We start from the raw sequence: 17,459 nt of genomic DNA, 5'->3' as shown, positions 1-17,459 counted from the left end.
ATGTTGGCTCCATGTGTCGAAACCATGCCTTCGTGGATGCATAAATACTGGGAGCTTTCCGAAGAGAAATAGGCAGGTGTACGGCAAGGTCACCGTTGCCTCCATGGGGACGCCCATGTAAAGCTGGCACCTACCGATCGCTGAGCTCACGACACAAGGATGCTCGGGTGGTCCATCTTCCTCACAGTCCTCGGGTTGGTACGTTTCATTTTCTTTATTGCTTTTAAGGACCTATTAGAGCAACGCAGGCTTGTAGTTAATAAAACAGGGGTTTTTTTGGCTTTAGACTTTGTGTGTGCGTCTACCTTGTAGGGAATCCTCGAAACCACCCTAGTACAGAGAGATAGATATATATTTATATATATGTATACACACACAGAGATATCATTCCCTTAGTTTAATGGCCATGTTAATAAAATGTTCGTTGAGTTAATTTAGTCCCCAACTTTGGGCTCTATCTGTCATACCAGTCTTTCTGGGCAGGAGGGATGGTGTGAAGTCCACTCAGTCAGCAGAGCAGGATTGGGCTTCAGTGCAGTGTGACGAGCAGGTGACATTGGACGCAGCAGGAGGATGGTGTGCGCTGTTGGATTGTTGCATGCTGGAGTCAGTTCTGGTTCCATCACTACTGCGCTTTGCTCAGTTTTATCACAGTTCATTCTTGCTTGATCTAAGTGATTCTTACTGTAGTACTATGGATATAGCATATAACAATTATAGTAATGATAACATACAGTAGCAGGGTTATATAGCAACTAACATCATGCAATTCAATTCATTGGCTATTCTCACCTAAAATCAAATCCCCTTGAGGCACACATCGGACTTCCCCATCTTTTCGCATCACCCACCAAGTGCACCCAGGCCCTTGAGCAAAAGCAATCCCACAAATGGGTTTACCTCTGCCTGAGGCAGGAGTAACCCAGACTGTCTTCCTTAACATATTTTTTATGTGCACTACAGGGACTTTATCCCCTCCTATAGTACGTAAAAATTCTGACTGGGCAGGGTCACCCCGATTGGCAGATCCTCTGGTGTTGACTAACCAGGTAGCTTTTGCTAAATGTGTATCCCAATGTTTAAAGGTTCCACCCCCCATTGCTTTCAATGTAGTCTTTAACAGTCCATTGTATAGCTTAATTTTCCCGGAGGCTGGTGCATGATAGCAGATATGATACACCCACTCAATGCCATGCTCTTTGGCCCAGGTGTCTATCTTTAGACTCCTAAGAAATGGATCTCCTGTGCACGACCCTTGACCTTACTGTCTTCTATGGCAAAACTGGCTGTCAGAAGGATTTGAATTATTTTCTTCCCTTTCTTGAAAACTTCTTCTGCTGTGTTGCCCCATACAATGATGTCATCAATGTACTGCAGGTGTTCCGGAGCTTCACTCTTTTCCAGTGCAGTCTGGATCAGTCTATGGCAAATGGTGGGGCTGTGTTTCCACCCTTGGGGCAGTTGATTCCAGGTGTACTGGACACCACTCCAAGTAAAGGCAAACTGTGGATGACACTCTGCTGCCAGAGGGATGAGAAAAATGAATTAGCAATGTAAATTGTGACATACCACTTGGCTGCCTTTGACTCTAGTTCGTATTGAAGTTCTAGCATATCTGGAACGGCAGCACTCAGCGGCGGCGTGACTTCATTCAGGCCACGATAGTCAACTGTTAGTCTCCACTCCCCATTAGACTTTCGCACTGGCCATATGGGACTATTAAAGGGTGAGCGAGTCTTGCTGATCACTCCTTGGCTCTCCAGTTGGCAAATCAACTTGTGGATGGGAATCAGAGAGTATCGGTTGGTGCAATATTGCCGCTGGTGCACCATTGTGGTAGCAATTGGCACTTGTTGTTCTTCAACCTTCAGCAACCCCACAATCGAAGGGTCTTGAGAGAGAACAGGCAGGGTAGACAGCTGTTCAGTGCCCTCCGTCTCCAATGCAGCTATACCAAAAGCCCATCGATACCCCTTCGGGTCCTTAAAATACCCTCTCCTGAGATAGTCTGTGCCAAGGATACACGGAGCCTCTGGACCAGTCACAATGGGGTGTTTCTGCCATTCATTCCCAGTTAGGCTTACTTCAGCTTCCAATACAGTTAAGTCTTGGGATCCCCCCGTCACACCAGAAATACAGATGGGTTCTGCCCCTTTATAGCTTGATGGCATTAGAGTGCACTGTGCACCGGTGTCTACTAGAGCCTTGTACTCCTGTGGGTCTAACGTGCCAGGCCATCGAATCCACACAGTCCAATAGACCCGGTTATCCCTTTCCTCCACCTGGCTGGAGGCAGGGCCCCTCTAATTCTGGTCAGAGTATCCGGTATTCACTTCTCGTAAAATTGGCTCAGAAGTCCCTTCAAGAGGGTCAGAAATAAGATCAGCCCTTCTACTCTGTTTGGAAACTGGAGCGGCATTTTTCCTGGTAGTATCCCCTTTTGTGGTGGTTTTTCATCTCAACTCACGTACCCGTGCATTTAGGACCGAGGTAGGTTTTCCATCCCATTTCCTCATGTGCTCTCCGTCGTCACATAGGTAAAACCACAGGGCACCTCGTGGTGTGTACCTTCTATATTCTCTCTCTTGGGCAGAGGAACACTCACTCCTAATAGCTGAGACATTGGTCCTTACAGGTGGGGAATAGGACATATCCTCTTTGAATTGCTGGAAAGCCTGGGACAGCTTCTCCACAGCTGAAATGCAGGCTTGTAGGGAGGAGGAGAGATTTTCTTCACATTGACGGAGTTGGCGAGCCACTTCATCCACTGTCGGTGCCTCTTCATCTTTCCAGGTCAGTATTGCCAGTGGGTTGGCATAGGACGATGGTGCGCTCCGTACAAACTTCCGCCACATGGGTCGTGTGCATTGGACTTCGTCTGGATCTTTGGGTAATTGTGGGTTGTCCAGGTCATAAATCATCTCTAGCATGGCTAATTCTCTCAGATATTGGATACCTCTCTCCATGGTGGTCCATTTGCCTGGTTGACGTATAAAATCTTCCTTGAAGGGGTACCTTTCCTTCACTCTTGACAGGAGGCGCCTCCAGAGGCTGATGGCTTGTGTCCCTTTTGCAATTGCCTTGTCAATGCCACCTTCCCTGGCAAGCAATCCCAGCTGCTTGGCTTCCCTACCTTCTAATTCCACGCTACTAGCCCCATTGTCCCAGCATCGGAGCAGCCAGATGATAATGTGCTCACCTGGACAACAGCTGGAATCTTTTTGCATATCCCGCAACTCACTCAGGGATAGGGGTCGGGTGATTACCTCTGGTTCTGCCTCTTCCTCCTGTTCCCGTGATGACCCTGGTTCACCTTCATCCTTCGCTAAGCAAACTGATTTTTTTTTATATTTCTTTTTCTGTACGGGGGCAACTGATACTGGTGCGGGTTGGTTCGCTGGTTCAGATGCAGTGCCTGTTGCCTTGTTGTTAAATCCAGAGACCTTCTTTTCCCCTTGAGGGTACTGAGTGCTGCTGATCAGGGCTCGATAGGCATGGGCCAGGCCCCAGCATGTTGCAGTGATTTGTATCTCTCTGGAGCTGCCAGGGTGACAGCATACCTTTTTGTCCTAGTTTCAGCTGGGATAGAGTTAACTGTCTTCCTAGTAGCTGGTACAGTGCTATGTTTTCAGTTCAGTATGTGAAGAATGTTGATAACACTGATGTTTTCAGTTGTTGCTAAGTAGTGTTTAGACTAATGTCAAGGATTTTTCAGCTTCTCATGCCCAGCCAGCGAGAAAGCTGGAGGGGCACAAGAAGTTGGCACAGGACACAGCCAGGGCAGCTGACCCAAACTGGCCAACAGGGTATTCCATACCATGTGATGTCCCATCCAGTATAGGAACTGGGAAGTGGGGGCGGGGAATCGCTGCTGGGGGACTAGCTGGGTGCCGGTCGGCGGGTGGTGAGCAATTGCACTGCACATCCTTTGTACATTCCAATCCTTTCATTATTGCTGTTGTCATTTTATTAGTGTTATCATTATCATTAGTTTCTTCTTTTCTGTTCTATTAAACTGTTCTTATCTCAACCCCTGGGTTTTGCTTCTTTTCCCGATTTTCTCCCCCATCCCACTGGGTGGGGGGGGAGTGAGTGAGCGGCTGCATGGTGCTTAGTTGCTGGCTGGGGTTAAACCATGACATTTTTCCAAATATTTTACTAGTTCTTCTGGATTCTGCACTTGTTCAGGGGTGAATTTCCAAAACATTGGAGGTGCCCACTTTTCTAGGTACTTGCCCATACTACCCCACACACCCTGCCACTCACAATTATCCAGCCTCGGGGCAGATCTCTGGGTGATCTTCTTAAATAGTTGTTTAACCTTAAACAAGAGCTGAACCACATTCAGGAACATGCTAATTCCTAGCAGTAGGGCTAGGACCATGCTGGTCTCAACACCCCAAGAGTATTCAAATTTTTCAAAATTCTCAAACACCATTGTAACTGGACTGAAGGAGAAAGGAGAGGGGAAGAAAAGTACCCCACCCATAGACTGGCTCTCCGAGGAGGAAAGGTAAATGGTGTAATTATTAATAGTTTCCCACAGATGGCTCCCGCACTATAAAGGTGACAATGCTGAGTGCAAATACCAGATTAATCCCACAACTGATGACTTTATCATACCATAAACCAGTGTTATACAATACATCAAAGCGAAAACCTTAATCCACCTCCCACGGATGATAAGCAGCAGAAGAGGGACTACATACAGCAAGTGAGGTGATATATAACAGAACTCTAAAAAGGAGCACCACAACTCTAAGAGCTCATAAATCGACATTGTGACCGGCGACTATTAAACTAATATAATGAATGCTTGTAAGAAATTCATTTTAACACGCTCTGGTCAGGTCTGTCGTTATCTCAACCCTTCGTGCCCCACGTTGGGTGCCAAAAGGGACTGTTGTGGTTTAGCCCAGCCAGCAACTAAGCACCACGCAGCCACTCACTCACTCACCCCCACCCAGTGGGATGGGGGGGAGAATCGGAAGGAAAAAGGTAAAACTCATGGGTTGAGATAAGAACAGTTTAATAGAACAGAAAAGAAGAAACTAATAATGATAATAACAACAATAACAAAATTACAATAATAATAAAAGGATTGGAATATACAAAACAAGTGATGTACAGTGGAATTGCTCACCACTCACCGACCGATGCCCAGTTAGTTCCCGAGCAGTGATCCCCCCCAGGCCAACTCCCCCCAGCTTATATACTAGACATGACATCACATGGTATGGAATACCCCGTTGGCCACTTTGGGTCAGCTGCCCTGCCTGTGTCCCCTCCCAACTTCTTGTGCCCCTCTAGCCATCTTGCTGGCTGGGCATGAGAAGCTGAAAAATCCTTGACTTTAGTCTAAACACTACTTAGCAACAACTGAAAACATCAGTGTGTTATCAACATTCTTCTCATACTGAATCCAAGACATAACACTATACCAGTTACTACAAAGAAAATTAACTCTATCCCAGCCAAAACCAGGACAACATAATAGATTAATTTATTAGTCTCATAGATTGGAAGGTCTCTAATCCAACTCCCTGCTCAAACCAGATTTGACTCCAAAATTAGATGAGGTTGTTCATGGCCTTACCCAGTCAGGTTTTGTTTATCTCCCAGGACTCCACAGCATCCCTGAACAGCTTGTTTCAGTGTAACTACTGTCATGATAAGGAACTCTTTCCTAATATCTGATCAGAATTTCCCTTGTTGCAAATTGTGTCCCTTGACCTTTACATCTTGGAAAAGACTCTGGCTCCATCTCCTCTGTAACCCCCTATTAGGTACCTGGAGAAAGCAATTAGATCCCCCTTTAGTCTTTTTTCCTCCCAGCTGAACTTTGTTCTCTCAGTCTCACCATGCAGGAGAGGCAAATTTGGACACATTATCCCACCCTTGGCCCCTTACAGAGGGCTTACTCAGGTGAAGTTCTCACTGAGATGAGAGGAAACACATTTTCATTCACCTAAACCTGCATTTTCAACCCCAACTTCTAATTACTGCTGACTTTCAGGAAGTTTGATTTTAAATGTCAACTATTTTCATCTATAGGCACAATTCCTATTTTGGGCCCACATCAGGAGCAACAAAACATGCAGAGCACAAAACTCTGCTGCTTCCAGCTCAGTCAAACCCAGGAAACAGCGAGTTTCTCTGGGGACAGGGCCACCCCATGAGGCTGCCAGGCCAAGGAGATGTGGTTACAGATGGAAAAACAGGATTCTTCCATGCTCTGGGGTTTTTCAGCACAGCTTGTGCTTTTTCTACACCAGTACTGACCCTAGTCCTGCTTTTGCATGCCTCAGCGTGGAAACACACTGAGAAAAAACCCGTGCACTTAATTTGTCAACCTTTTGAAGAAAAGACTGCCTTTCTTGTACTTTCCATATAGTACCAAGCAGGCTGTCAGGGATTCATAAAGAGGTAGTTGTATTACTAGACACATATGAAAAAACCCTCGTCTTGCACTCAGAGCCATCAATGGCTCAGCCCCTCCCTTCAAAAGAAATTCCGCTAATTTTAACATTGGGTTATTAACACAGGCATCTTCCCACGTTTAGCTTAGAAAGGACGAGAGTTGCAGCTTCTTTGCATCAGCTGTATGTGCTGCTGTCTGTGTTGTAAATGCCATGGGGATCAGATTCCTTTGGCTTTTTCAGATGTCTCCACTGTGATTCTTGAAAAAAAAAAAACAAAGGAAAAAACCTGGCAGTATTACGAGTGGTCATTATTTTCAAGAGGAGATAAAAAAGCTCATTAAGCAACTTTAGGGACTGATCTCATCCAAAGCCTTTCTATTTGCATTCTTGATGCCCTTTGCTGATCACGCAGGTGGGCAAGTGTACTGGTTTTGGCTGGGATAGAATTAATTTTATTCATGGTAGCTTGTATGGGGGTATGTTTTGGATTTGTGCTGGAAACAGTGTTGATGATAACGCAGGGATGTTTTAGCTATTGCTGAGCAGTGCTTACACAGAGTCAAGGCCTTTTCTGCTTCTCACACCGCCCTACCACCAAGTAGGCTGGGGGCGCACAAGAAGTTGGGAGGGGACAGACACAGCTGGGACAGCTGAGCCCAACTGACCAAAGGGATATTCCAGACCATATGACATCATGCTCAGCATATAAAGCTGTGGGGAAAAAAGGAAGGGGGGGACATTCGGAGTGATGGCGTTTGTCTTCCCAAGTCACTGTTACATGTGACGGAGCCCTGCTTTCCTGAAGATGGCTGAACACCTGCCTGCTGATGGGAAGTGGTGAATGAATTCCTTATTTTGCTTTGCTTCTGTGTGCGTCTTTTGCTTTCCCTATTAAACTGTCTTTATCTCAGCCCACGAGTTTTCTCTCTTTTACCCTTCTGATTCTCTCCCCCATCCTGCCGTGGGGGGAGCAAGCAAGCGGCTGCGTGGGGCTTAGCTGCTCACTGGGATTAAATCACGACAGCAAGCATATTGAAAATCACTGGCCACAGGGAGCCCTTGCTTCCTGCCTCCAATTTGTTTGGGGCCAGACTGGCTTCATTGGCCAATGGACTGCTGGAAAGCATGAGGAACAGCCAGGTTCCCCTATTGCACCTATATCAGGGTCTTTCCACCCTCACACTCCTCAATAATTAGTTGTATTTTTCCTTGTGAAGGCAATACAGGTCCCTCTCCTTTCCTGCGAGGGGCACGGCAGCCCTGGGCTGGCCCAGGCAGCTGCTCACGTTGGCAAGTGCCATGCCAGCAGGTGCCTGGCAGGTTGTTCCTGCCCGGACCGGAAAGCCCTTTCACACATGGACAGGGCAGCTGGGCAGAGGGCTTGCAGAGCTAAAGCTTTACACAGTTTCCAAATGCACATCCACTTTCAACATTTGTCAGCTAATCTTGCTGAAATCCAAATTTCTTGTACATTCTTGCATGTGCAGAATATTTCTGCATATATTGGCACCGGTGACTGAGCTAATAGCAACTACAGCATCCCCTTTCCATCTGCAACTGCAGCAAGTCTGTATTGTTTCCCTCTCCCTTCAGCCATCCAGAAACACCTCTGCAGTGTATACCTTTCCAAAGAGGCAGCTTAAGAGCACCAGCTGCCCTGTCCAGCGGCCAGGACATTCCCACCAGCAAGCTTTAATATATTGGCCCAATCATTTTAATACTGTTTTGCTTCTCACTTGACTCTTCAAAGGCCTTAAACAACTTACAGTCCTAACACAAAGAGGTTTTCCCTCTCTCAAGCTTTTCCTGCCAGAAATCTGATGATTGCCTGAGCTCACAGACCCTCATCTATCGAAAGCCAGGAGGCTGCATGGCTCTCTGTTGATAAAGTAGCAAGGCCCCACCATTAAACAAACCTCTTTGTTTCATCTTTAGTGGTCTCCTAAAAAATTCTCCAGAAAGGCAAAAGAACCGTGGTTTTCTTTTCCTCTTATCCCCAGTAATGCTATAGATCAGGCACCACTTATTTCCAAAAGGCCACAAAGGTCACTTCAACACTTAACAAAATGATTTAGAAAAGTTAGTTTGTTCAGCCAGGGAGCAGAAACCCACCACATGCCATAGGGATAGTAACCAGCTCGTTCAAACACCCATTGCACTAAGAAACTTTGCAATAAAGAGTTTACAAATCAAACCTTCAACAAAGTACACAAATCTCCACTGTGCAAGAAAGATGGGGAGAGGGTACTCCTGCAGTTAATCAGTCTAGTCACTCTGACCCCAAATGACACCCAAATGACTGCCACCCTCTTCCTGGGTTCAGCTTCAGCTGGGGCTAATCTTAATGTAGAGCTTTGCGTCAGGGGCAAAACGGATCTTACAAGAGCTGTTGTTTTATCAAGATGATCAAGATGACCGCAAAGAACAGAGGTAAGAAAACTAGAAACATTTCCTAATGAGCATATACTATATACAAGTATAGCAAAACACAGTAAGCCGTAAGTGATGATACCTCACGTTGGTGATTAATGCACCCACTTACTTATTCATTTGACTCCAACAAGTCCATGGCCAGGGGTGGCCCTCACTGGTGGGAGAGACAGGAGGATGGTGACAGCTGGTTCATCTCTTTTCTTTTAACTCTTTTATAATGGTACTGTTATGCTACCTACACATTAACTCCTATTAGCTTCTACATGCACATGGCTAGTGCATGATAGGCCTTATCAAAATATGTATATTTGGCACAGAAATCATCCTAGTTTGAGGTCAATTTATCCTAGTTCCGTATCAAAGTTTTCATACAAACAGTAGCTTTACTTCAACAAGCCGATAACTTTCTTAAAAAACCTGTACGTCAGCAAAAGGCTTTCCACACCTATAATTACCAGCAAAACAAACATTTAAAAGTTTATGCTGCACACAGAGGTACATGATGAAGTCTGTGCCTCAGCCTGTGCTAAAGTGTAAGCCTGTGTTAGCCTAAGAAGGTCTAGGGAAGGGCTTTAGCAGTGTTATAGCTATTTCGGCAGTGCTTGTAACTGGAGTATCAATGTAGAGTGGGAACTAGCTACTGTCTCCTGTTCCCATTCCTCTGTCCTGCTAAGTAGGTAAAGCCACAGGTATGCCAAAGACAGCTTGTTTATGGGCAGCGATGCCTCATGCCCTTCTGCTCTGATTACAAGGTGCACCACTTTGTCCTGCTTTTGCTCTTGCAAAATACATGACTAGGTGTGCACCTGGAAAAAGCAAAAACCATAAATCACTTTGCACAGAGAATTCTCCCCCAGGAAAGAGTGAAAAACTGACAAACATTAATCTTTATCACTGCAATATCATGAACCTTGTGTAGAAACAAGTCCTCATCAGGTGAAAGTCTGAGAGGCAGGATACTCTCATCCAGCAGATTTGGGAGCTGAAATTCCCAACTTTGAGAGTATGAGAGCCTGTGTGCAATTCTGTCTTATATCCACAGGTGTCAGTGAAAGATCGGCACTTCTGAGTTTTCTGGAGCAAAAAATCACAGAGTTGAATTGAGCCACAGAAGTTTAACATAGCTAAGCTCCAGGGCTGTAGGCCCATCACTTAGAAAGCATGCAATTTAAAAAAGACTTCAAAAGGCATGGTTTCCTGACAAGCTCAGAAAAGACCATTCCTGAAATGAGTAGAGCTGAACAAATCAGCAGAGCAGTTCCATACCAGTCTAAGCCTTCCCTTCATGCCACAAAACCCTGTCTCATTCCTCTTTATTCCTCAGGTCAGACACCTCCAGTTTCCCCATCCCATACCTCCTTTCGTGCGCTAAATTCCCAGTGTGTTTTCCCTTCCCTCTGTGGAGGACCTTGGCTGGACCGAGGGGCCTGGGGAGGATATTGACCTTGACAAGATTGCAGTGTTCCCGTGAGAGAACAAGAAAGGAGGAGAAGAATGCCTGGGAAACTAAGTTTAAGGAATGTATTGACCGTTTGCAGTTGTGATAAGGAACCTGAAAAAAGCCACCCAATGAGGGGTAAGAAAAACAACTTCTGACAACTTTCTGACCAATAAGGGACAGACATATGTACAAGGTAACAAGTATAATAGGTATAAATTTGCTGGCTTGTGAGAATAAAAAATCCCTTCTTTGCTTGTACTATAAGAATGCGTACTTGTCGTTTGTCCATCTCGACCACGACAATTGGTGACCCCGACGTGATGCTGTAAATAATGCTTGTGACTGCGAGGAGAGCAGTGGAGACGGAGCCCGGCATAGCTTGAGAGCGGCAGGAAGAGCTGCTAGTCCGGACCGATACTTGACACCTGGAGATAAACAGGTGAGCTGCCGGGAACATGGGCGGGACCCTCAGTAAAGAGGACGCTGGAATTGTAAATATGTGGAAAGTAATATTGCAAAAGAGAGGACTTAAAGTAGAAGAGTTGATGTTGCGGAAAATGCTCTTATGGGACAAGCAACACGGATATAAAGCAGACACAGTGACTGCATTTAGTGTGCCTGTGTGGCAAGGACTCGGGGACAAGCTGTTTGACAGTGCGTCCCGAGGGTCTAAGGAGGCAGCCAGCCTCCTGATGACGTGGTACCTGCTCCTTGAAACCGTCAAAGACATTAGAGAACAAAGGGATAGGATGAAGGAGCCAGACGTCCCCATCGCGGGGGGAGGACAGTCCTCTCCCACAGAGGACGTGGGGTCTGTTGCCCAGTCCTCTGGCAAGCGCGCAGGGCAGCCAAAGCCACGGGGCCGACAAAAGAACCCTTTCATTGATGACTCTGACGATGAGCGGCCCTCAGGACATCCTCGGACTATTAAAGATAGAACATATGAGCGGCCCCAGGACTTGCTTCCTGGTAGTGACGTATGCCCCGCTGAAACGGCAGAGGCGCCGGTTAACCCGTCCGCCCCCCCCTTGCCGCCTGATTCAGAGGGTCGAGAAGGGATGAATAGCCCCCCCCGGGCGCGGGGAGGGGAACAGGGGACCTCATGCCTGTACCCCCCTCTGCCAGCCGAAACATCAGAGGGTTGGGGTGATCCCATGGGCAATGATATGGGGGATCCTGAATCTGGGGGGTCTGCGGGAACACCGAAGGAGGGACAGTCACAGGGAGGCTCGCGTTGCCGAGGACAGCCCTGGGTCCTTCCGCCGGCTCGAATTACTGTCAGTCCCCACGACCCCCTGAAATTCTGGCAGCAGGTGAAAGCTCGAGCTCTGCAAGAAGGAAACTGGGACCTGTCCGAGCAAATTAACGTTCCTGTAACAGCAGGCAGCTCCGGTGAAACGAATTTAAGGGGGACTGGGGCGATGGCTTTCCCCGTGGTACGGGGTGATCCAGGACAAGGAATTATGGATGAACATAGACCATATTCGTGGAAAGTTATACAAGATTTACAAAAGGCAACTGCGCAATATGGTCCCAACTCCCCTGCAGTTATGCAATTAATATGCCTATTAACTATGGAAGAAATGACACCTTATGATATTGCTCAAATTGCTCAAATTATTTTCCAACCTGTGCAATGTGCTGTTTTTCGTAGTATCTGGACTCAGAGAGCAGAGGCGCAAGCAGTACACAATTTGCAGCTTTCACAAACTGATCCACGTTATGGTAACGGAGCTGATGTTCTGACTGGGACTGGTCAATTTAATAATCCTCAACATCAAGCTCAATGGCATTCGCTTGTATTGGAGCAAGTGAAGACTATTGGTGTAGAAGCTTTGCTCCAAATGGCGGAGCTGGCAGAGCCTAAGGCAAGATATACCATGATTAAACAGGGGGCTAAAGAGCCGTTTCTGTCGTTTGTAGAGAAATTGATGGGGGCTATAGAGCGGCAGGTATTTGATGCACATTTACGAGAAATGCTGGTAAAACAGTTAGCCCGTGACAATGCTAACACAGATTGTCAAAAGGTGATTGAGACGCTCCCTGGGGATCCAACCCTAGAAGCTATGATTACGGCTTGTGGGAAGGTGGGCTCTGTTGAACACAAAATGTCTGCATTAGCTACAGCTATGTCTGTAATGCGTATGTCTAATCAGAAATGTTACTGCTGCGGGCAGGCTGGACATGTCAAGGCTAACTGTCCTGCTAAAAATAGAAAAGGAGGAGCCGGGCAGGTGGCCGTGGGAGCAGCTACATGTCTTAAGTGCGGAAAGCTGGGACACTTTGCAAAGCAATGTAAATCTAAATTTCATGCTAACGGTCAACCCCTCCAGTTGGGAAACGGCAGAAAGAGCGCGAAGGGGCGCATGCAGACACAAATGCCCTACCACTCCAGCAACCCCTTTCTGGTACAACAGCCAGCGCAGACACCACAAGCCTTTGTGACAAGTTACGGGGACAAACCCAGGGAGCAGCCGGGATGGATGTATGCACCGCCCACACAGTAACTTTATCTACCCAAGGAGTGCATAAAGTGCCCCTGGAAGCCTGGGGACCGATGGGTAAAGGATTAAGTGCCTTACTAATAGGATGATCAAGTAGTACTTTGCAAGGGTTAATGGTGCATGTGGGAGTTATTGATGCTGATTATCACGGGCAAATATGTGCGATGGTATCTACTGCAACCCCTCCAGTCACTATAAAAGGAGGCACACTAATTGCTCAACTTGTACCATTTATGAGCTGTGTGCCTGCGACAGAACAGGTAACTCGTGGTACTCAAGGTTTTGGGTCCACGGGAAAGCCGCAGGTATTTTGGTCTCAACGCATTACGGAAAACAGGCCAGAAATGACCTGTACCCTCACTATGGCAAATGCATCCCCATCACAGATAAAATTGATAGGTTTGCTGGACTCTGGGGCTGATATGACCATCATAGCACAGTGTAACTGGCCCTCCTCGTGGCCATTGGTTGTAAATGCGGAAGGAGTGTTGGGTGTAGGTGGAGTTTCAAATAGTTTTATTGCAGCAAAACCTGTGCTAATAAGCAACCCAGAGGGACAGAAAGCCACTGTGAGGCCATATGTCACCACTTTGCCACTTAATTTATGGGGTCGAGATGTGTTGGATCAATGGGGGGTGCGTCTTACCACGGATTTTTCATAGGGGCGACTGTGCTGCAGGGCGTGGAGCGCCCAACACTGGCACTGACCTGGTTAACAGATAAACCAGTGCGGGTGGATCGGTGGCCCCTCAATCAAGAAAAACTCCTCACCTTGAAATCTTTAGTTGCAGAACAATTGGCCGCAGGACATATTGAGGCCTCTCATAGCCCATGGAACACACCAGTGTTTGTGATCAAAAAGAAATCTGGAAAATGGAGGCTATTGCATGATTTACGGAAGATTAATGAGGTAATAGCAACCATGGGGGCATTGCAGTCAGGGTTACCTTCTCCAACTATGATTCCAATGCAATGGGAAATTATTGTAATGGACTTAAAAGATTGTTTTTTCACCATCTCTTTAGCCGCACCTGATATGGAGAAGTTTGCTTTCACTGTACCTTCAGTGAACAACGGTGAGCCGACGAAAAGGTATCATTGGAAAGTTTTGCCTCAAGGAATGAAAAATTCTCCCACCATTTGTCAGTGGTTTGTGGCAAAGGCCTTAAGTCCAGTTCGTGCTGCATTCCCAACATGCTATTGTTATCATTATATGGATGACATTTTGTTAGCCGCTCCATCTCAACAGATGTTAAGCGAAATGGAAGTCACAGCACGTGATTCACTACAGCGATTAGGCCTAGTTATTGCACCTGAAAAGGTACAGCGTCAACAGCCGTGGCTGTATTTGGGTATGAAAGTATTAAATCAGACGGTCGCACCACAACCCATTCAGTTACAATTGGAGATAAAAACTTTAAATGATGTACAAAAATTGGCCGGAGTGATCAATTGGGTTCGACCCTATTTAGGGTTGCCATCATCGAAATTACAGCCACTTTTGGATTTATTGAAGGGTGATACAGATATTGCTGCACCACGGGCATTAACCCCTGAGGCAAAACAAGTAATTACAGAAGTAGAGCAAGCAATTGTGCATAGACATGTGTGGAGAATTGATCTGACAGTTTCAGTTCAGGTTTTTGTATTAATAGACAAATTGGTACCTTTTGCCATGATCGCACAATGGAATTCTGATTGGCCGGATCCATTGCATGTGTTAGAATGGGCCTTCTTGCCGTTCAGACCAAACAAAACCGCCCCAGGTCTTTTTGAGCTTTTAGCCCAAATTATCATGAAGACCCGAGTTCGATGTAAGGAATTGATAGCCAGGGACCCGGAATGTATCACTGTGCCTGTTAAAACCGATTATTTTGAATGGTGTCTTGCTAATAGCTCCACGTTGCAAGCAGCCTTGGCAAATTATACTGGGCAAATTGGGTATCATCTTCCCTCTCATCCATTAATTAAAATGGGAGTCAAATACGCTTTGCACAAAAGCAACTAAGTCAATCAGAGCCGGTGATTGGTCCCACGGTGTTCACTGACGGTTCAGGAAAAACAGGAAAAGCAGCCATTGTGTGGCATGATGGCCAGCAATGGCAACAGAAGATAGAACAGCAAGAAGGCTCCCCTCAAGTTGTAGAACTTCGAGCAATGGTGATGGTGTTTCAACATTTTCCAGATCCTGTAAACGTTGTCACCGATTCAGCTTATGTGGCGGGTTTGGTTCAAAGATTGGATAAGGCTGTGCTTGGTCAGGTGGGAAATGAAAAGTTATTTGGGGTGTTGAAGCTGTTATGGATGGAGATTCAGGAACGCCGCTCCCCATATTATGTCATGCATATTAATAGCCACACAAGCTTGCCTGGTTTTATTGTGGAAGGGAACGCTCGTGCAGATGCTCTCGTATCGGGGGTGGCAATAGGTCCAGTACCAAATGTAAGACAACAGGCGATCGAAGCTCATCGTTTTTTTCACCAAGGACATCGGGCCTTAAAGCGGCAATTTCGATTGTCGAACTCTGAGGCTCGTGCCATCGTCACCGTGTGCCCTGACTGTCAGGGCCACCATGTACCTCATTATTATGGAACCAACCCTAGAGGCCTTTGAGCCTTGCAAATCTGGCAGACTGACGTGACACATATTCCTGAGTTTGGGCGGTTGAAATATGTGCATGTGTCTATTGATACTTTTTCTTCTGTTGTTATTGCCACTGCTCATACAGGTGAAGCCGCCAGGGATGTTATTCGGCACTGGCAATGAGCGTTTTCTGTGGCTGGTGTACCTCAGCAGATTAAGACTGACAACGGTCCAGCCTATCTTTCTGCCAAGGTGACTACCTTTTTGCAGCTTTGGGGAATTACCCATGTCACCGGTATCCCTCATTCTCCCACAGGACAAGGCATTGTAGAGCGCGCCCATGGAACTCTAAAGCATATGCTTCAAAAACAAAAAGGAGGAATGATGGGTGAGGGCCCGGAGGCTCGACTTAACAAGGCCACTGTCATGGTTTAACCCCAGCCAGCAACTAAGCACCACGCAGCCGCTCACTCACTCCCCCCCCACCCAGTGGGATGGGGGAGAAAATCGGGAAAAAGAAGCAAAACCCAGGGTTTGAGATAAGAACAGTTTAATAGAACAGAAAAGAAGAAACGAATAATGATAATGATAACACTAATAAAATGACAACAGCAATAATGAAAGGATTGGAATGTACAAATGATGCGCAGTGCAATTGCTCACCACCCGCCGACTGGCACCCAGCTAGTCCCCCAGCGGCGATTCCCCCGCCCCCACTTCCCAGTTCCTATACTAGATGGGACGTCACATGGTATGGAATACCCTGTTGGCCAGTTTGGGTCAGGTGCCCTGGCTGTGTCCTGTGCCAACTTCTTGTGCCCCTCCAGCTTTCTTGCTGGCTGGGCATGAGAAGCTGAAAAATCCTTGACAGTAGTCTAAACACTACTAGCAGCAACTGAAAACATCGGTGTTATCAACATTCTTCACATACTGAACTCAAAACATAGCACCGTACCAGCTACTAGGAAGACAATTAACTCTATCCCAGCCGAAACTAGGACAGCCACATATGTATTAAATTTTTTGCAGGTCACTGATTATGTTCAACAACCACCAATGCTGCGTCATTTCAGGTCATTGACAAGTATATCTGGTGTGACCCCCGGGGTTAAGGTTCAGATACGGGACCTGCAGACGGGTCAATGGTCTACACCTTGTGACTTATTAATCTGGGGTCGAGGTTATGCTTGTGTCTCCACAGATACTGGACCGCGATGGGTGCCGGCACGACTGGTAAAACCCTACTTAGAAATGTCATCGCCTGCTGCAGTCTCCTCAGAGTAGTGGTTGCAATATGGGTACCATCGCAGCCCAAGATGAACGTATGGGTAACGCTTGCAAATGCTACGGGCCAAGAGGGATGCTGGCTAAGCACGCAAAGCAATGCTACATCACAAGCTCTTTCTGGATTATTGCTAGATATAGATTCTATATGCCATGCTACGCTATAAAACAGAGCAGCTATTGATTTTCTATTGTTGGCCCATGGCCACAGTTGTGAAAACCTTAATGGTATGTGTTGTATGAACCTATCAGGTCATTCGGTGTCAGTGTCCCAAAGTATCCAACAACTGCGAAAGGAGGTGCAGAAGCTGACAGAAGATGTTGGGGTTTTTTTGGGGGGTTGGATGACTTGTTCTCTCAATGGGGGATTGGAGGGAGGCTAAAAAGAGTATTGAAAACAGGATTATTAATATTGGCAATTATTATCATTGCATTGAGCATCCTCCCATGTGTGCTGTCCTTGCTGCAAAGGGCCCTGCAGCGGACAATTCACATGGCATATTTGGCGCAAAAACAAAAAAGGGGAATTGTGGAGGACCTTGGCTGGACTGAGGGGCCTGGGGAGGATATTGACCTTGACAAGATTGCAGTGTTCCCGTGAGAGAACAAGAAAGGAGGAGAAGAATGCCTGGGAAACTAAATTTAAGGAATGTATTGACCGTTTGCAGTTGTGATAAGGAACCTGAAAAAAGCCACCCAATGAGGGGTGAGAAAAACAACTTCTGACAACTTTCTGACCAATAAGGGACAGACATATGTACAAGGTAACAAGTATAATAGGTATAAATTTGC

The sequence above is a fragment of the Aquila chrysaetos genome, assembly GCF_900496995.4.
Source record: "Aquila chrysaetos chrysaetos chromosome W unlocalized genomic scaffold, bAquChr1.4 W_unloc_2, whole genome shotgun sequence".
Lineage (NCBI taxonomy): Eukaryota > Metazoa > Chordata > Aves > Accipitriformes > Accipitridae > Aquila > Aquila chrysaetos.
Note: the sequence above shows the minus strand (reverse complement) of the source record.